Raw genomic sequence first — 22,183 nt, 5'->3', positions numbered from 1 at the left:
AGTATCAAGGTTAAAAAACAGTCCAGGTCGAGAACCAGAAGAGCAGTCCGAAATCCTCTTGAGGACAAAGCACACGTTACACCAACTGGGCAGACAAACCAACGAGCGTACTGACCAGAAAGGAGGAACAGGACAGAACCAAAGCCAAACGCCAAAACATCACAGAACACACTGACAAGGAGGAGTGAAAATCAAGCAGAATAAATAGGGTGAGTAACGAGATAGAGGGAACGCGTCAGACAAGCCACAGCCTAGATTGCTGAGTGAGATCAGATGGCGCTAGAGCGAAGGAAAGAAAAACCAGAGAAAATATATTAAAAGTCAAAGAGAGAAAAATGGAAACAAAATGAATACTAGTGTAGAAAAATGAGTAGAAGCGGAAAAAAATATAATAAATAAACAAAGTAAAAAAAAAAGGAAGAAAAAAAGGACAGATCATACCCGAGTCCTGACAAATTCATGCGTTCATGCCCTTAATGGCTAGATAATTGTAATGCTTTATTGGGTGGTTGTTCTGCACGGTTAATAAACTCAAAATGCAGCAGCTAGAGTTCTTACTAGAACCAGGAAGTATGACCATATTAGCCCAGTTCTGTCAACACTGCACTAGTTACCTATCAAACATTGTATAGATTTTAAAATTTTCATTATTACTTATGAAGCTCTGAATGGTTTAGCACCTCAGTATTTGAATGAGCTCTTGTTACATTATAGTCCTTCACATTCACTGCATTCTCAAATCTCTGACAATTTGATAATACCTAGAATATCAAAATCAACAGCTGGAGGCAGATCCCTAATCCCCGGGAACACTTCCCATAACACCCTATGTACTTGCTACATCATTAGAAGAATGGCATCTACGCTAATATTTGTCTGTTTCTCTCTTATCCCGAGGTCACTGTAGCCACCAGATCCAGTCTGTATCCAGATCAGAGGGTCACTGCAGTCACCCGGATCCAGTACGTATCCAGACCAGATGGTGGATCAGCACCTAGAAAGGACCTCTACATCCCTGAAAGACAGCGGAGACCAGGACAACTAGAGCCCGAGATACAGATCCCCTGTAAAGACCTTGTCTCAGAGGAGCACCAGGACAAGACCACAGGAAACAGATGATTCTTCTGCACAATCTGACTTTGCTGCAGCCTGGAATTGAACTACTGGTTTTTTTTCCATTCTGTCACCGATGGAGTTTCGGTTCCTTTGCCGCTGTCGCCTCTGGCTTGCTTAGTTGGGGTCACTTCATCTACAGCGATATCGTTGACTTGATTGCACAGATACTTTTTAAATTGAACTGAGCTGGATGATGACATAAATTAATTCAATAATGAACTGCCTTTTTGCATTATTGACACACTATTTTACTATTTAATGCTGTTCAGTTGCTTTGTTACAATCTAAATAGCTAAAATCGCTATATAAATAAAGGTGACTTGACTTCACTTTACTTAATATCAGGAATAGCACTGTGTTCAGTTGGGTTTCAGTAATGATATTAATATTTCATGATTTCAACAGCGAGACAGTCCATATTTAGCTCTCCCTAATTCAGATTATGAGGACCAAAGTGAAAGAACATTGTGTCTCCGCTAGAGGCATCTTAAGAAGTAATTCCATAAGAGTAAAGAATAAAGGTCAGTTTACACAAAGTATGATAACTATACAATATCTTAACTATAACTTAAAGTCTTAATAAATATTCTAATTCTTTGACAATAGTGAAGTCCACACCACAGTAGGGCTGTCAACGAATATTCTAAATTCGAATATGTATTCGAATAGTTTAAAAAAAACGAATTTCGAAGATGAAAATTAATATTCGAATAAAAAAATGTGGAAAAAAAGGCCCGCGGTAGTAGAGGCGTGGTTTGTCTGCTTTGCGGGTGGGCGCGCTAGCGCGCCTGAGGGTTCAGGGACAGGTCACAGCCTCACAGGAGTCGCACTGTCTGGCACAGCATCACTGCTGAAAGCTGACTCGTCTTCATGGAAGATGCCAGCAAGTGCAGAGCCCAACTCGACCGCAGCAGAGAAAATGAGGTAAAATTGTTGACCCGCGAGATTTAAGATACAGTTAGCATACCATTCGACAACTAGCAACATGAGGTCACATCTCAAAAATGTGCACCCAAATGAGCATGGCATAATGTGTGGAACTCCAGCTAAACAGTCACGTCTTGACACTTAACGTTACTTTGCATCGCCTGCCGCAAGCACTTTGTCTGCAACATGACAAGAGGCCATAACGGATAAAATAATTTCATTCATTTGTAAGGACATGAGACCGATCAGTATCGCGGATGGGGCACGCTTCGGGGAGTTCTGTCAAGCAATGGATCCGAGGTTTGATTATTTATCGTTTCATGTCAAGGAAAAGTTCCATGTTTACCACAGCACAACTCGCTCGGAGCATTCAATGTCAGTTCTATATGCTGTAAAACTTCAATTTATATTAATAATATTTGTTTCAATCACTGAATTAAGCCTGCTATATTTGGGACAGTCGCGACCTTATTAAATTGCTAGCACAAAAATTTGTTTGTTCATTTAAACCATTATGCACAGAGAACGTGAGAGAGCGTGAGGTCTGCAGTCTTGGCCATTAGTTGATTTCCTTGTTTTTGTGTAGGTAATACGTTGTCATATATGTTTAAACTTAAATAGACTATCTATACAAGTAGTTATGTCTCTTTGTATTATTTTTGCCTGTTATTGACGTAATGCGCGTCATTGACAACATGCGCAACCAGATGTTGGAATAGTTTGAATATTCGTGTATTTTTTAGAGGGAATATTCGAACGTCAATTTTGAGCAATTTTGACAGCCCTACACCACAGCTATAATGTCAACAACACAGAGTAGCAATATTGATGGAAATGCTTCCACAACTATCTCTTTTAGCTGATGAATAATAAAAAACATTGACAGCCAATCAAAATCCATCCGACTTTAATGATCTTGAGCATTTAAAGTTGAAAATGACAATACTGCAGCATATGATATACATATAACGTTATCATCCATTTTTGCTGATGGCAATATATGTAGGTTCCATGACATATATTATTTTATATATATGTTATTTTGCTTGGTGCAAGCATTTATGCTAAAAGAATTAGAAAAAAAATCTTGCTTGTGTAGGATACAGCAGATTGCCATCATCTGACATACTTTGCAGGTATTGGACAGAATCACCTCAGCCTACTCTTTAATATGTTGAGAGTCTTGTCTAAACCACATATATATATATATATATATATATATAATGCTTCTTCATAATATATACAGTACTTTAGGTTTTAAGTACACTACAAGTTAACATTCAACACAATTAAGTATACATTTCTACACAAGGGGATTGCACTTAATTGTGAGTAGTTGGTAAATAAGACAGGTAAACAAGACAGAAATGTTTGTGCACTGATATTGTGTGCATAAATTATAGTAAATATGTTTTTTTTTTGTTTGCTTGTTTTTGTTTTGTTATATATTGTGCTTGGTATGTCATGCCAATAAAGCAATCTAATTTGAATTGAGTGGTACAACTGAAGTGGTGTGAAAAATGGCTGGATCTGCCCATTTTCCAAACTGACTAATTACAGTGATTAGACACGTTGTAACATTTAAGCTTAAGGAAGGTTAAGGAAAACAGTCTGGCACAGTGGTATAATGAGCACACTCGCACCCTAAAGAGAGCAGCCTAAAAGAGCCCCTAAACAAGGTGCTTAATGCTGTTCAGTTGCTTTGTTACAATCTATATTGTTAAAGTGCTATATAAAGAAAGGTGACTTGACTTGACAAGACTGTTGTAGCCCGAATTGCTTACTGCAAAGCATGCTGAATCTTCTGCTATATTATTGTGTGATTATGAGTTTTGGATCATCTAGCTATTTAAGTGTACCAAAAAAGGTCATTTATAGTGGTATACTGACACTGAGATGTTTTAGATAGCGTCATACAGTTTCTCTGTGTGTAGATTACAGCTCTGCTCACTCTCAACCAGTGTTGGGAAGATTACTTTGGAAATATAATAGGTTACAGATTACAAGTTACCCTGTTTAAAATGTAATAGTAGTGTAACTTTTTCAATTACTTTATTAAAGTAATGTAACTAATTACTTTTGAGTACTTTTGATTACTTTCTAAATTTGTGAAAATTAAAGAATAATAAATAAAAGCATATACATCAACTTAAATACAGATATCTAATAAGCATGTGACGTTTTCTGTGTAATAAACTCCTGAAACATTGGTGTTTTTTTGAAACTGCTGTCTCTGTATATGATGATAGTTTTCTCAAAATAAGTAAAATGCACATGAAGTGACAGAGCAGTTCTAGAAATTATATTTATGTGTTCGTGTACTCCTATATTGAGGCAGCAGAGGTTGAAAACACTGCGAGCTTCAGTAGGCCTATGTGTAGAAAATGAAACCATGTCTTTGCCATTAATTTACAGGAGGGGCGGACTGGGAAAAAAATTCATACTGGAAAATTCAAACTCACACAAACAAATTCATGGACAAAACTATTTTTTTGTATGGACCTGACATAAAAAAGGTTTAAATCTTTAATTTGGGGACATGCAAAATAATTAAAAGTTCTCTCCTGAACTGCACCTTCACTTCCATTTTTCTCTTCAGTCTCTTTATTTTGCCCTGTTATCCATCTCTCTCGTGACTTTAATACTCAAGATTGAACAAAACTATACTTTACAATACAATACTTTACAATACTACAATATCTTTATAGAAAAATCCTAATACTGTACAGGAGTCATGTTTTTCCCTTACAAAAATTAACCTTGCTTTTATTAGCCTATATAAAAGTAAAATAACCTTGTTTTTTTTTTGCAAATGGATTTGTATTTATTTTTAAATAAATACATTTGTAAAATAATTTTACATTTTTGGTTACCACAGTTAAACAATAGTAACCATTTTCCCTGGGTTTATAGTTAAATATTAAAATGTTAATTTTCGTAAGGGTTGTGTTGTTGTCTGTCGTAGCTCCCCCTAAACCTATAAAAAAAATCTGATTTTTTTTTCAGCTAAATTACTACTGTAACATTACAACAGATAATAATGATGTCCTTTATATAGTATTTTGAGTGATGACCGATGAGCAACGTGCTGCTGCTTGATTAAATAAATTAAAAAACAAAGACAAAAAAGCATCTTTACAGATGAAACTGACCTGAAACCCTGAACAGGAGTTCTGCTTCTCTGCTCCAGCTGTCCACTCTCTCTCTCTCTCTCTCTCTCTCTCTCTCTCTCTCTCTCTCTCTCTCTCTCTCTCTCTCTCTCTCTCTCTCTCTCTCTCGCATTGATTACTCTGAGTCTAATCCAAACCGTTTTGCGGAGGCGCGGAGAGCGCAAATTATCAAATGGCGGTTTCGCAAATGATCGCTTTAGTACATTCGGCAGGCAATTATACAATAATGATATTAAATAGTGGGGCAAAATCGGCTGCCAGGCCACCGGGAATTGTCCCGGTTCTCCCGGTGTCCAGTCCGCACCTGATTTCCACAGACACGCAGAATGTGCAAGTCATATATTGCATTTTTGGGGCTTTATATTCACAGACACTAGTCGATGTCATGTTTTGATTCAAGTGTACTGACCTACTTTTGATTTAGTCATCCAAAATGTGGCATATTCCGTCCGCGTTAGGCATTTCGTTTTTATGACTGGATTCTACGAACCAGACTGTATTTCCGCATCCCGGAAATTATTAGGGCAGTATGTCTCAGAATAGTCAGTGCAATTTGGGAAATAAATCAGTTAAATCTGTATGTGGATGTGTGTAAATATTCAAATGTAATCCCCTTTGTAATCGTAAAAAATTTCATAAGTAACTGTAATTTAATTACTCATTTTTTCTTAGTAACTGTAACTAATTACAGTTACAATAATTTTGTAATTAAATTACGTAACGCCGTTACATGTAACTAGTTACTCCCCAACACTGCTCTCAACCACCTTCATGAGACGCACAGGAGGTTTTTTTACCACAGTACTGTAATACTTCACACATATGCTGCACAATTTTAACTATAATTTACTGGTCACACTTTCATTTGGGGATCGATTCTTACCATTAACTATCTATTAACGGCGCCCTTTGTCTCAATAAACAATAATCTGCTGCTTATTAACAGTTGGTAAGGTTGTTGTTAAGTTACATTTTTAATAACTAGTCCCTAAAATAAATCTACTCCAAATGACAAAAAACCTTCCATGCACAAAGTATCCATCTCTTTGTTTTGATAAATCAATCTATGAACTTACCACCGGAGAACCCATTCACAGACAATGGTAGGACTTTTAAGGATTATTAAGTAAAATAATCCAGATATGATTACACAGGTCCAGTCGGTGATATCAGCAGTCTTTATTGTGTTAGTTCAGTACTTGTTTCTTATGCGGTCTTGGTTGTGGAGTGCGTCTGGAGCTCATGCAGAGGATAATCCTGCAGTGTTCCACTTGAATGGCTTAGACGGCATGAGATGAGGGGTTACAGGGAGGAGCGAGAGAATGAGAGAGAGAGAGAGAGAGAGAGAGAGAGAGAGAGACAGAGAGAATGAGAGAGAAAGAGAGAGAGAGAGAGCAGCAGCAGCTACACTTACACTGAGATCTCAGCATCAGGGGGCTTCAGTCTGACTGTGAAGACCCTGAATGAGAGGCACGGTTTGGCCAATTAAAACATGGATCAAATTATATCACGCAATCATCAAAACAATCCTACTGTATGGGAGTGAAATTTGGGGAGCAATATTAAAATTTGAAATTTTAGATAAAAGTTTAATAGAAAGAACACAATAGGAAGTTGCAAAAAAAAAACATTCTAAGTGTAAACAGAGGCACTTTCTAGCAATGCCTGCAGCGCTGACCTGGGCTTATACCCCTTACACACTGAAATACCAAAAAGAGCTGTTTAATAATAATCAAATATAATCAATTAGACAATTAAGATAAAGACAAATCCTTTCAAAATATCGACTCAGTGATCATGATTTGGAAATTGAGAAAGTGTCACGTTCGGTGATACAAAAAACGAGGAGAGATCCAAATGCAGGTGTGAGATTTATTAAAAGGGCAAATCCAAATGGGGAAACAGTCCAGGCAGGGTCACAACCAGAAAATCCAATAAAACATGAAAACAAAACAAAAACACACGGCGAGAGCAGACTATGAAATGTATCACACATAAGACAAGGACTCCGTGACAAAGACTCAGACAGACCGGGTATAAATACACAAAATGATAATGGGGAAACTGGAGACAGGTGGGGAACAATCAATTAACTAAAACAAGGAGGAAGGTGACCAAATAAGGATACAGGAAGTGATAATATGACAGACACCGTTGGAACGGAGGACACCTAGTGGACACCCAGGGAACACAACCCAGACACTGTGACAGAAAGGAAGACATAAAAGATCCTGGACACCGAGAGAAGAGCGATTATACAAACACTGTGAGCTGAATCAAACAGAGGATGAGAAACACTTTCCTCTCGTCTGCTCCAAATACACCACTACAAGAGACATACTCTCCACAGTCTGAAGCACTGAATTGTTCATTCTTTGCTCTAAATGACTAAATTACACCATACACACCACATCAAATGGTTAATCCATTGTATTCATTTGGTTTATTTTACATACTCTTTATTGTACATAATTGTTACAATTAATATTAGATATACTGTTTGCTCTTTTTCCCTCTTATTTATTACTCATTTATTGTCTCCTTTATTACTTTGGTGCTGTTATTATATTCTGTATTTTACATATACTTCAAATGCTTTGGTAACACTACAATACAAATGCCATGCCAATGAAGCAGCTTGAAGAGAGAGAGAGAGAGAGAGAGAGAGAGGTCCTGTCGGGAGGCAGCACACTGGGGAACATTGTGATGGAAAGCTTCTGGGTCGCTCTGGTGAGGGGAAATTTGTGCACTTTGTGTTTTTAAGATGAAGCTGTGGAACCCGTCATATTGTAAAATTAAACTCAACAAACAATCACATCAAACCAGTCAAGCTGACCAATAACTGAAGCTTAAGCTTTGATTCTCTAGAAAAACGCTCTGAAACGGTGCACCTTCAGAGCTGGAATGACAATAACCACATCACACTGCTACTACAATACTACATCCAACATGTGCATCTGGAAAATAGCTTGTCAATCTTTCCTCTGTTTTCAGGACTGTCCGTTCATTATTTGAATAATTTTAAGGTAACATTTAAGATAAGGGTAAACATGCTCACTATTAACCAAGGGTTTTTCCACCAAGGGTTTTATTGACAGAAAGCAGGTAGTTGTTAAATATAAAGATTAAAGGATCTAGAATATGATCATGCAGAATAAGACATTAATATGTGCTTTATAAGTACTAATACACAGACAATGTGCTAGTAATATGCATGAAAATAAGCAGTTAAGGAGAGACACCTCAGGTGAAGAGGGTAAAAAGAATAACTAATATATCTCCATATTTACACAGTTGATTGATTACATTTATGAACTTTTTCTGAAATGTTATTTTTAAATATGAAAAAGGGGTTGAATCTTATTATATACTCACAATTTTGCATAAATTATCATATTACTCCTTAAATCAGAAAATACTAACAGCCAGAAAAAAACTATATTTTAGGAATACAATGTATAAAACCAAGCAAATTATGTATGAACAAACCCCTCTGTAAAAACATTTAGAATATAGAAACGGCCTTTAAAGATATGTATTGTTATTGAAATCTACTGATGCAAATAGATAAAGTGCTATAAATATACACACACATATATATATATATATAGAGAGATAGATAGATAGATAGATAGATAGATAGATAGATAGATAGATAGATAGATAGATAGATAGATAGATAGATAGATAGTCAAAAGATTTTTCTTTGCACTAGTCTATTAAAATACTACATGAAAAAAAAAAATCCAAAACCTCAAAACTGACGGATGCATGAAAAAACAGTTTTTGTCTATATGTCTCACCTTAATAGTGAGTAAGTGTTTCCTAATGTAAAGTGTTACCCAAAGTAATTACAGAATATGCATATAAATAATCACAATCAATAAATGAATGACTAAAATATCGATCATTATATCAATACATAAACATAATTAAAATAGGATACATTTCATTCAAGTCATTATATTAATGTTGCAGATGGAATATAGACACTAATTGGTTAAGTCACTATATTTCCTCATGATTGTTGTCTGAAGTCACAGCTGCTGGACAGATCTGGATTGACATGCAAATTCACAAAAATATGTTTTCTTTATGGTATGGTTGGATAAATATGGTTGGAAATCACATTGTTATTGATTTTATACAGAGGTCACAGAACATTATTAAACATGCACATTTTTAAAGGAGACATTTTTACAATTGTAGTAAATGAATGTGTTAAATTGACTTTTATCCACAGCAGTATGGCCGGCAGCTAGCTAGCACTGAGGTCTGTCTACCAGTCGAGCAACAGGAACATCGAAGACATGAGCATTAAACGCTAAAGGACGTTCTTTAATTAATAGTAATTGGGACTCTGGCTTGTGCTGCCCACGTGAGAGACATAATTAATTTCTGCAGCTTATAGTACATGTTGTCACAATTTCTTGAAGTGAGGTTAACAGGATGGGTTTCTTTGGGAAAGCATGGTGAAGGGTTAACACATGTCTAGTGAATGAAAACTGCTGTACATACATGTAAACCTATTATAGTAAGTAGATTTCAGAGACTGCTGCTAAATATATCGCACTCATCTACCTGCAGCAACAGGGTTTGCTGCAGACAAGTCTTATGAATTTACTCAGATGAACTGATATTGAACAGTTTTCTGTTATTGCCCCTTTGATAAGTTTTATATTCATAAATACTCTGACTTAGAGCATGCAAAAGCAATAAGTGCAACCATAATACATGCTCTAACTTTTTGTATGCTAACACTCTTGTGTTACGTGCAAAATGCATTTTCAGTAAAGAATTAATTACATACATGCACAAAGATTGTGAAACAATGGAGTTAACAACTCATTTTGGGAGAAGTTTATTCGATTACTTTTGTTTAAAATCACTCATGATGATTTGCAATGCATCGCTGCATTCAGAACAGCTGATCTGAAACAGATGAGAAGGCAGTTCAAACCAAACTTTTTAAATGTGTTTGACTGGACACATCCCTGCTCTTCTCTGTCATTTAAAGCTCATAAAAAGCTCCACTCCATCATTTGATAAATCACTGCGGCCATGATTGCCAGATAGTTTATATATATATATATATATATATGTGTGTGTGTGTGTGTGTGTGTGTGTGTGTGTGTGTGTGTGTTTGTGTGTGTGTGTGTGTGTGTGTGTGTGTGTGTGTGTGTGTGTGTATATTGCAAATATAATATTTAAAGACTTTTGACTTTCTTCATTAAATCTTCAGATAATATGAATGTCTTTTATCATATTAATGATTTGAAATAGTTTGTGATTAAAATTAACATTAACATAATCATTACTGCTACAGTAGATTACATTTAATTTATCTTAAAACATGTTTCACAGGGGTGTCCAGGGAGGGCTGGCATAGAAATCATCATTATTTCAGTATAAAAATGTGTTTGATTATAATGTACTGGACTGTTTTAGTGCCTAAAACACAACTGAGTACAATTAATTTCTACTTAACAGTAACTGAGATATTTGTTAATTAGATCAAGTAATACTGAGTGAATATGACCGTTTCTGTATTATTCCTCACCTCCAGGTATTTTAATAAACGGGCTCACTGTAGCTTTATTGATCATTCAGCTTCTCAAAACTCCCAAATGCTTGCTGTCCAACATTGCATACTCATGGATGAGACATGCAGATAGTGATAAAATACATACACAGTTTGCAGCTTCAATTGCCTTTTTGGAGATTTCATGACCGATGACAGAACTAGTTATGTATTATCATATTTCTTGTGTGGGTTATTTTTGATGAAGTGAGTGTGCTCCACATATCAGCGTACTGTTGAAGAGTGTGCGCTGTGAGCACAGTAAAATGGCTGATGAGACAGGAAAGTGTGTTTTTGACTGCGGGTGTTGCTGTTGGACAGTGTTTTCTCTACTTCCTGTTGGCCTTCTGTAGCTAATCCTAGCTCCGTGTAGCTGTTTTTATTTTTATTTTTTCTCTAACTCTCTGTTTTTTAAAGTGCTAAAATATAACTTAATTCACACTTCTGATATTATCGATCAATCTTATCAGATTTTTTGATCGTTCAATTTTATTTTATTTCCGTGAGTGCAGTACACCTGCAAAGCATTAGCACTCGTTAGCTTGTCATTAGCGTTTTCATTCGAACCTATCGCTGTTTTCTTTTCTCCTCTCCTTTCTCTCGCTCCAGTTTTTCACAAGTTCATCAAACAACCGCAGTAAGAAGTTTCATCAAGCACGGTGAGTAATGGCTTCTCCTGCTATTGTTATTTGCACCTCTTGCCACATGTACAGTTTATCTATCTCTGTCGCTGATGAGGGATTCACATGTGATAAAGGCAGGAAAATAGTTAGGCTGACAAAGGGCAAAGGGGGAGGTGTTGCTTCAATTTATAACAATGTTTTCAGGATTTCTCAGAGGGCAGGCTTCAAGTATAACTCGTTTGAAGTAATGTTGCTTCATATAACATTATCCAGAGAAACAAATGTTAATGATAAATCCCCTGTTATGTTTGTACTGGCTACTGTATACAGGCCACCAGGGTACCATACAGACTTTATTAAAGAGTTTGGTGATTTTACATCTGAGTTAGTTCTGGCTGCAGATAAAGTTTTAATAGTTGGTGATTTTAATATCCATGTTGATAATGAAAAAGATGCATTGGGATCAGCATTTATAGACATTCTGAACTCTATTGGTGTTAGACAACACGTTTCAGGACCTACTCATTGTCAAAATCATACTCTAGATTTAATACTGTCACATGGAATTGATGTTGATGGTGTTGAAATTATTCAGCCAAGTGATGATATCTCAGATCATTATTTAGTTTTGTGCAAACTTCATATAGCCAAAATTGTAAATTCTACTTCTTGTTACACGTATGGAAGAACCATCACTTCTACCACAAAAGATTGCTTTTTAAGTTATCTTCCTGATTGTATCCAAATTCCTTAGCATATCCAAAACCTCAGAACAACTTGATGTAACAGAAACTATGGACTCTCTCTTTTCTAGCACTTTAAATACAGTTGCTCCTTTATGTCCCAAAACCTTCAAACTGGCTGTTATTAAGCCTCTCATCAAAAAACCACAACTTGACCCCAAAGAACTAGTTAATTATAGACCAATCTCGAATCTCCCTTTTCTGTCCAAGATACTAGAAAAGTTGGTATGCTCACAATTATATTCCTTCTTAGAGAAAAATGGTATATGTGAGGATTTCCAGTCAGGATTTAGAACGTATCATAGTACTGAGAATGCTCTTCTTAGAGTTACAAATGATCTGCTCTTATCATCTGATCATGGGTGTATCTCTCTATTAGTTTTATTGGATCTTAGTGCTGCGTTTGACACAATTGACCACAACATTCTTTTGCATAGACTTGAACACTTTGTTGGCATCAGTGGAAGTGCATTAGCATAGTTTAAATCGCACTTATATGACCGCCATCAGTTCGTAGCAGTGAATGAAGATATCGATCACAAGTACAGTATGGAGTACCTCATGGCTCAGTACTAGGGCCGCTACTCTTCACGCTTTACATGTTACCCTCGGGAGATATCATCAGGAAACATGGTGTTAGCTTTGACTGTTATGCTGATGATACTCAGCTCTATATTTCTTTATAGCCCGGTGAAACACACCAATTTGAAAAACTAATGGAATGCATAGTCGATATAAAAAACTGGACGACAAGTAATTTCTTACTGCTAAATTCTGAAAAAACAGAGGTATTAATTATAGGACCTAAAAACTCTGCTTGTAATAACCTAGAAGACTTGATGGTTGCTATGTCAATTCTTCGTCATCAGTTAGGAACCTAGGTGTGATATTTGGTTGCAATCTTTCCTTAGAAAGCCACGTTTCTAGCATTTGTAAAACTGAATTTTTCCATCTCAAAAATATATCTAAATTAAGGCCTATGCTCTCAATGTCAAATGCAGAAATGTTAATCCATGCATTTATGACCTCAAGGTTAGATTATTGTAATGCTTTATTAGGTGGTTGTTCTGCACGCTTAGTAAAAAAACTACAGCTAGTCCAAAATGCAGCAGCACGATTTCTTACTAGAACCAGGAAGTATGACCATATTAGACCGGTCCTGTCAACACTGCACTGGCTCCCTATCAAGCATCGTATAGATTTTAAAATATTGCTTATTACTTATAAAGCCCTGAATGGTTTAGCACCTCCGTATTTGAATGAGCTCCTTTTACATTATAATCCTCTACGTCCGCCACGTTCTCAAAACTCAGGCAATTTGATAATACCTAGAATATCAAAATCAACTGCGGGCGGCAGATCCTTTTCCTATTTGGCGCCTAAACTCTGGAATAACCTACCTAACATTGTTCGGTAGGCAGACACACTCTTGCAGTTTAAATCTAGATTAAAGACCTTTCTCTTTAACCTGGCTTACACGCAACATACTAAAATGCTTATAATATCCAAATCCTTTAAAGGATTTTTATGCTGCATTAATTAGGTAAACCGGAACCGGAAACACTTCCCATAACACCCTATGTACTTGCTACATCATTAGAAGAATGGCATCTACGCTAATATTTGTCTGTTTCTCTCTTATTCCGAGGTCACCGTAGCCACCAGATCCAGTCTGTGTCCAGATCAGAGGGTCACTGCAGTCACCCGGATCCAGTACGTATCCAGACCAGATGCTGGATCAGCACCTAGAAAGGACCTCTACATCCCTGAAAGACAGCGGAGACCAGGACAACTAGAGCCCCAGATACAGATCCCCTGTAAAGACCTTGTCTCAGAGGAGCACCAGGACAAGACCACAGGAAACAGATGATTCTTCTGCACAATCTGACTTTGCTGCAGCCTGGAATTGAACTACTGGTTTCATCTGGTCAGAGGAGAACTGGCCCCCCAACTGAGCCTGGTTTCTCCCAAGGTTTTTCTCTCAATTCTGTCACCGATGGCTTTTCGGTTCCTTGCCGCTGTCGCCTCTGGCTTGCTTAGTTGGGGTCACTTCATCTACAGCGATATCGTTGACTTGATTGCAAATAAATTCACAGACACTATTTAACTGAACAGAGATGACATCACTGAATTCAATGATGAACTGCCTTTAATTATCATTTTTTCATTATTGACACTGTTTTCCTAATGAATGTTGTTCAGTTGCTTTGACGCAATGTATTTTGTTTAAAGCGCTATATAAATAAAGCTGACTTGACTTGACTTTTACTGACATATAGTCTAGTCTAACAACATCTCATCAGACCGAAGTTCACAGTTGTTCCTCTGAAGCTAGTTTGACTCGCGCCTGACTCTTGAGGTGAAGCTGAAGTGTGCTTCTGAAAATCCTCCCGTATAGTGTGCTCATAAAGAGATACAGCGTTACAGATCTTAATAACTGCAGTTTTGAGTGGGATAGCCAAGCTTTGATCAGTGGTGGCTTCGGCCACCCATTGGCTCTGCCCTGGGTACAACAAACCATTTAGCCTAATTTACCTTTTTTACAAATTTTTTTAAATAAATAAAATACTATAAAAAAAAATTTTTCAGATCAAACCATAATTTGTGGACAAGCTGAAGCACTACCATGTCTCTCTGTCTTCATCATGTGACAGATGGGTTTGGCTCATCTATGCTCAGATTAAAAGAAAATGCTGCGAAAATGTATATCATATCAATGTATTTTAGTGCACTTATTTTCAGTCTGCTGTAGATAATGCAAAATGTTCTTGATTAAATAAAGCTGATACATCTATCAGAAACATTTTTACCACAAGGCGTGACATTCAAGTAAATGTCCAAGGTAAAAAATTACCAATATGTTTTTTTTCTGCAGAACCAAACACTGAGAGAAGAAACTGCCGCTGTATGTGAGGTGTACAGGTGTGGTGAGGTGATATGGACAGGAAGAGTGTAAGAGAGAGAGAGAGCCGCCCGCAGGTGAGCTCTGGCTACAGTCTGTTATCTCATCTAAGCAGCTCAGAGCAGAGCTAATATCTGAGGAGCTTACAGCACGCAAGAAGCGCATGCTGGGAGTTGCTAGGAGACAGCTCTCCCTCAGAGAGAGCTTGCATCAGAAGCAGCCTGATTGGCTGAGCCATGATTAAGCAAGTCATGTGACTGAGGTTCGAGGGGTCTGTTGTAATGAGAAAGAATGGCCATTAAGAGATTATTCATCAGAGTGTGTGTGTGTGTGTGTGTGTGTGTGTGTGCGTGCATTTGTGATCCTCTGGAAACATAGTTGTTAGTAACATCTATTTTGCAGGATGATTTTGTGATTTGCTAAGCACAAGTAAGCTAACATAAAGAGTGTTTTGTCTAGATAATGGGAGACGATCAGTTGGACTCCCCCTTCAGACGTTCAGTGGTTTATCTCTGCACGTCACACACTCGTAACGCTCCCATCGGATCACTGGCAAGAGAAGATGTGGCCAAAATAAAGATGCCAGAAAGTGAAAGAGAAACAGGAGGAGGATGAGAGGTGAAGATGGCTGACTTTCAAGGCTGCACTCCCAAATATTTGTAATTTCACTGAAATTATGATTTTATTTTTTGAATGCAGATCTGTCACAGTGTCACTTCAATGAGAGTAGAGTCACAGACACAGTGACTAGACCAGAGGGAAAGTAGACTGTGTATTTGTGCATGTAAAATTCATTTATATTTATATTTATATATATATTCAAATAAAAATCTACTTGAACTAAATTAAAATGTCCAACTAGCTGAAATAAAAAAAGTATATACTATTTATAATATATACACTATTTATATTTAACTTTATAAGAAAATATTCCTGTCAAATTATCATCCCATAATGAAGCACATTTTGTATACAGTACATTCTCATTTACTAAACACAGGCAAAGGAAAGCAGTTTAACTAAAAATGCCTGTCTGCCATCAGGATTTAACAAACACAACGCACACACACATTACCCTTCATTTAAAAGAGGAAGACACTGGACATATGCTGCTATAGGAATAATCTGCCACACAACAGTGCATTAAACAATAAGCTAGTTTGTTGAACAGATGTTCTGTGCGCTTCCACAGAAACTATTCCCTGAAGCAGGTGATGTTATTAAATCCAGCCAACTCTTTTTTATTTTTTTGAAAACAGATAGTAACTACTCATATAAGACAAATATATTATCAACCAACATGAACCTGTTGTTCTCTCTAATGGTCAAACGTTGTCAAGATCATCAGATCTCAGACGTGAAACAGGACTGGAAGACTTATCAGATGAGATCCTTCTTTCTTTATAGTTATGGTTAGCATAAGTGGGCTATCAAACTTGAAATCCTACAGTGACGTACATAATTCACATCTGTGCAACTTTTACTACATGGTATTTTATGGCAATAAAAATGTATTTAAATCAGAATTTTTCATCTGCTATCATGGATGAATATTTTGCAGTGAGCACATCACAATGCATTAAGGAATCACATGATGGTTATATACAATATTGCCTCAAATGTTGAGCACAAAGACACATTTCTACTTTTAATTTGAGAGATTTCTGCAATGAGACACAATGGGATGTTTCTGCTTCTATTTTGAGTGAAAATAAATGGTTTGAGGTTTGATCTGACATTCATTTGGTTACTCGCCATCAAACAGACCTTTTTTATCCAATGAGATTTGAATTGATTTAATACAGGGACAGGAAGAAGCTAGAGGCTATGTGTCTTGCTCAAGGGCTCAACATTGAAAGGCTACAGTATGTTCCTGAACTAATATCCAGTGATATCGTCGACTTGATTGCACAGATACTATTTAAACTGAACTGAGCTGGATGATGACATCACTGAATTCAATGATGAACTGCCTTTTTGCATTACTGACACACTATTTTCCTTTTTAATGCTGTTCAGTTGCTTTGTCACAATCTGTATTGTTAATGTTCCATATAAATAACGGTGACTTGACTAAGCCCAAGTTACACAACAATAATAATAAAAACACACACTTTTCTGCTGATTCCTTATGCTGAAAGGATGGGTTCATGGATTTAGCAGAGAAGACTACTCAGCCCAGAAATATAATCAACAGACAGATAGGCAGAACCGGACGTCTACTTTTAATGTAGGTGAGAAAGAAAAGCACTCATTTCTCCACTACCAGATTTATGCTGTTTGGATTATTAAATGCAAAAAAGAGAGAGAGAGAGAGAGAGAAAAAAACAGTAATTTCCCACTTGCCTATATTTTTATTCAATTCACTTTGACAAATACTGTCCTCAGTACAGTATAGACAAAAACCTCAGAACAACTTGATGATGTAACAGAAACTATGGACTCTCTCTTTTCTAGCACTTTAAATAAAGTTGCTCCTTTACGCTTAAGGAAGGTTAAGGAAAACAGTTTGACACCATGGTATAATGAGCATACTCGCACCCTAAAGAGAGCAGCCCGAAAAATGGAGCGCAGCTGGAGGAAAACAAAACTATAGGTATTTCGTATTGCTTGGCGGGAAAGTAACATATCCTACAGAAAAGCATTAAAAACTGCTAGATCCGATTACTTTTCTTCTCTTTTAGAAGAAAACAAACATAACCCCAGGTATTTATTCAATACAGTGGCTAAATTAACGAAAAATAAAGCCTCAACAAGTGTTGACATTTCCCAACACCACAGCAGTAATGACTTTATGAACTACTTTACTTCTAAAATCGATACTATTAGAGATAAAATTGCAACCATTCAGCCGTCAGCTACAGTATCACATCAGACAGTGCACTATAGACCCCCTGAGGAACAGTTCCACTCATTCTCTAGAAGAGGAGAGGAAGAATTGTATAAACTTGTTAAATCATCTAAACCAACAACATGTATGTTAGACCCTATACCATCTAAGCTCCTAAAAGAGGTGCTTCCAGGAGTCATAGATCCTCTTCTGACTATTATTAATTCCTCATTGTCATTAGGATATGTCCCCAAAACCTTCAAACTGGCTGTTATTAAGCCTCTCATAAAAAAAACCACAACTTGTCCCCAAAGAACTAGTTAATTATAGACCAATCTCGAATCTCCCTTTTCTGTCCAAGATACTAGAAAAGGTGGTATCCACACAATTATATTCCTTCTTAGAGAAAAATGGTATATGTGAGGATTTCCAGTCAGGATTTAGACCGTATCATAGTACTGAGACTGCTCTCCTTAGAGTTACAAATGATCTGCTCTTATCATCTGATCGTGGGTGTATCTCTCTATTAGTTTTATTGGATCTTAGTGCTGCGTTTGACACAATTGACCACAACATTCTTTTGCATAGACTTGAACACTTTGTTGGCATCAGTGGAAGTGCATTAGCATGGTTTAAATCGTACTTATATGACCGCCATCAGTTTGTAGCAGTGAATGAAGATGTATCCTATCGATCACAAGTGCAGTATGGAGTACCTCAAGGCTCAGTACTAGGGCCGCTACTCTTCACACTTTATATGTTACCCTTGGGAGATAGCATCAGGAAACATGGTGTTAGCTTTCACTGTTATGCTGATGATACTCAGCTCTATATTTCTTCGCAGCCCGGTGAAACACACCAATTTGAAAAAACTAATGGATTGCATAGTCGATATAAAAAACTGGATAACAAGTAATTTCTTACTGCTAAATTCTGAAAAAACAGAGGTGTTAATTATAGGACCTAAAAACTCTGCTTGTAATAACCTAGAACACTGTCTAAGACTTGATGGTTGCTCTGTCAATTCTTCGTCATCAGTTAGGAACCTAGGTGTGCTATTTGATCGCAATCTTTCCTTAGAAAGCCACGTTTCTAGCATTTGTAAAACTGCATTTTTCCATCTCAAAAATATATCTAAATTACGGCCTATGCTCTCAATGTCAAATACAGAAATGTTAATCCATGCATTTATGACCTCAAGGTTAGATTATTGTAATGCTTTATTGGGTGGTTGTTCTGCACGCTTAGTCAACAAACTACAGCTAGTCCAAAATGCAGCAGCAAGAGTTCTTACTAGAACCAGGAAGTATGACCATATTAGCCCGGTCCTGTCAACACTGCACTGGCTCCCTATCAAGCATCGCATAGATTTTAAAATATTGCTTATTACTTATAAAGCCCTGAATAGTTTAGCACCTCAGTATTTGAATGAGCTCCTTTTACATTATAATCCTCTACGTCCGCTACGTTATCAATACTCAGGCAATTTGATAATACCTAGAATATCAAAATCAACTGCAGGCGGCAGATCCTTTTCCTATTTGGCGCCCAAACTCTGGAATAACCTACCTAACATTGTTCGGGAGGCAGACACACTCTTGCAGTTTAAATCTAGATTAAAGACCCATCTCTTTAACCTGGCATACACATAACATACTAATATGCTTTTATTATCCAAATCCGTTAAAGGATTTTTAGGCTGCATTAATTAGGTAAACCGGAACCGGAAACACTTCCCATAACACCCTATGTACTTGCTACATCATTAGAAGAATGGCATCTACGCTAATATTTGTCTGTTTCTCTCTTGTTCCGAGGTCAACGTGGCCACCAGATCCAGTCTGTGTCCAGATCAGAGGGTCACTGCAGTCATCCGGATCCAGTACGTATCCAGACCAGATGCTGGATCAGCACCTAGAAAGGACCTCTATATCCCTGAAAGACAGTGGAGACCAGGACAACTAGAGCCCCAGACACAGATCCCCTGTAAAGACCTTGTCTCAGAGGAGCACCAGGACAAGACCACAGGAAACAGATGATTCTTCTGCACAATCTGACTTTGCTGCAGCCTGGAATTGAACTACTGGTTTCGTCTGGTCAGAGGAGAACTGGCCCCCCAACTGAGCCTGGTTTCTCCCAAGGTTTTTTTCTCCATTCTGTCACCGATGGAGTTTCGGTTCCTTGCCGCTGTCGCCTCTGGCTTGCTTAGTTGGGGACACTTCATCTACAGCGATATCGTTGACTTGTTTGCAAATAAATGCACAAACACTATTTAACTGAACAGAGATGACATAACTGAATCCAATGATGAACTGCCTTTAACTATCATTTTTGCATTATTGACACTGTTTTCCTAATGAATGTTGTTCAGTTGCTTTGACGCAATGTATTTTGTTTAAAGCGCTATATAAATAAAAGTGACATTGACATTGACATATTTGGCGCCTAAACTCTGGAATAACCTTCCTAACATTGTTCGGGAGGCAGACACACTCTTGCAGTTTAAATCTAGATTAAAGACCCATCTCTTTAACCTGGCATACACATAACATACTAATATGCTTTTATTATCCAAATCCGTTAAAGGATTTTTAGGCTGCATTAATTAGGTAAACCGGAACCGGAAACACTTCCCATTACACCCTATGTACTTGCTACATCATTAGAAGAATGGCATCTACGCTAATATTTGTCTGTTTCTCTCTTGTTGCGAGGTCACCGTGGCCACCAGATCCAGTCTGTGTCCAGATCAGAGGGTCACTGCAGTCACCCGGATCCAGTACGTATCCAGACCAGATGGTGGATCAGCACCTAGAAAGGACCTCTACATCCCTGAAAGACAGCGGAGACCAGGACAACTAGAGCCCCAGATACAGATCCCCTGTAAAGACCTTGTCTCAGAGGAGCACCAGGACAAGACCACAGGAAACAGATGATTCTTCTGCACAATCTGACTTTGCTGCAGCCTGGAATTGAACTACTGGTTTCGTCTGGTCAGAGGAGAACTGGCCCCCCAACTGAGCCTGGTTTCTCCCAAGGTATTTTTCTCCATTCTGTCACCAATGGAGTTTCGGTTCCTTGCCGCTGTCGCCTCTGGCTTGCTTAGTTGGGGACACTTCATCTACAGCGATATCGTTGACTTGATTGCAAATAAATGCACAGACACTATTTAACTGAACAGAGATGACATAACTGAATCCAATGATGAACTGCCTTTAACTATCATTTTTGCATTATTGACACTGTTTTCCTAATGAATGTTGTTCAGTTGCTTTGACGCAATGCATTTTGTTTAAAGTGCTATATAAATAAAGGTGACATTGAAATTGACACAGTGCAGGTCTTATTGCAATTTAGAGACTTCTCATAAGCTTTATCTTAACCCAATTAACCCAATATTAAAGCTGCAGAAATAAACTGATAAAAACATCAATGCACTGCTGTCATGAATCTGGTATATGAACTTTCATCCATTCACCACCAGAGGTCACCCGCTCACTACATGGACTCCGGCACTACACCCACTGTTGCACTTCACCCGGGACTACAGTTCCCATCACCCATTGCACTAATTGCAAACACAGCTGAAGGCACTGATCTCACACACACTGCTGAATATGCTGATTACACTCACTATATAAACACTCACTCAGACACCTTCAGGCTGCCGAGTATTGTATGCGCTTATCACTAGTTAGCTGATAGCTACCCTACGGAGCCTGCCTTTTTTGAGGTGAAGCTTAGTCTCAGTCCTGCCTTGCCTGTTTCCCTGTGTTCTCTTCTTTGCATGATTGCCTCGGATTACCTCTCTTGTTTAGCCCTGTTTGGATACTGTTTGCCCCTGCCTGGACCTTGCTTGTACCTGGATTATCCCTCTTGTCTCACCCTGCTGGATTATGTTTGCCGTGGACTGACCCTTGCTTGCTTCTCGGACTGCTCTAGCCTTTCCTTCTACACGCCTGTTTGCCATCACCTGATCTATGCCTGTTTCTTACCATGTCTTGTCAATAAAAGCTTTGCATATGGATCCGCACGTCTCCCGTCTGGTTCGCTCCGTGACAGAATACTCGGCCCAAAAAGGATCCAGCGGCTTCACTGATGAACTTTGGCCAGGCCTGGACACAGCAAAGATATTGTTAGCCCTCAAACAGGGTACACGATCACTGGAAGGCTATATTCAAGAGTTTCTGGCCATTGCTCATTATTCGGATCTGCCGGACTGTGTATTGATAGACTTTTTTTGTGATGGATTAAACCAACCTCTGAAATCCCAATCAATCAGTGAGGGTCC

General features: G+C 37.8%; 1 protein-coding gene across 2 annotated transcripts in view; it reads right to left on the bottom strand.

Moving 5' to 3' along the window:
- The window catches only part of LOC132129282 (protein kinase C and casein kinase substrate in neurons protein 1-like), a 55,615-nt gene that overhangs the window by 12,855 nt on the left and 20,577 nt on the right, over positions 1 to 22,183 (bottom strand). Inside the window, exon 1 of one of the 2 annotated variants that reach the window (XM_059540809.1) lies at positions 6,290 to 6,460. The exons of the other annotated variant lie outside the window; for it this stretch is intronic. The gene's annotated coding sequence lies outside the window, so the exon portion shown is untranslated. Of the gene's footprint in view, positions 1 to 6,289; positions 6,461 to 22,183 lie in introns of those variants that run through there. 2 annotated transcript variants of the gene reach the window in all.

The sequence above is a fragment of the Carassius carassius genome, chromosome 46 (genome assembly GCF_963082965.1).
Source record: "Carassius carassius chromosome 46, fCarCar2.1, whole genome shotgun sequence".
Classification (NCBI taxonomy): domain Eukaryota; kingdom Metazoa; phylum Chordata; class Actinopteri; order Cypriniformes; family Cyprinidae; genus Carassius; species Carassius carassius.
This window is presented reverse-complemented; position numbering and strand designations above follow the sequence as displayed.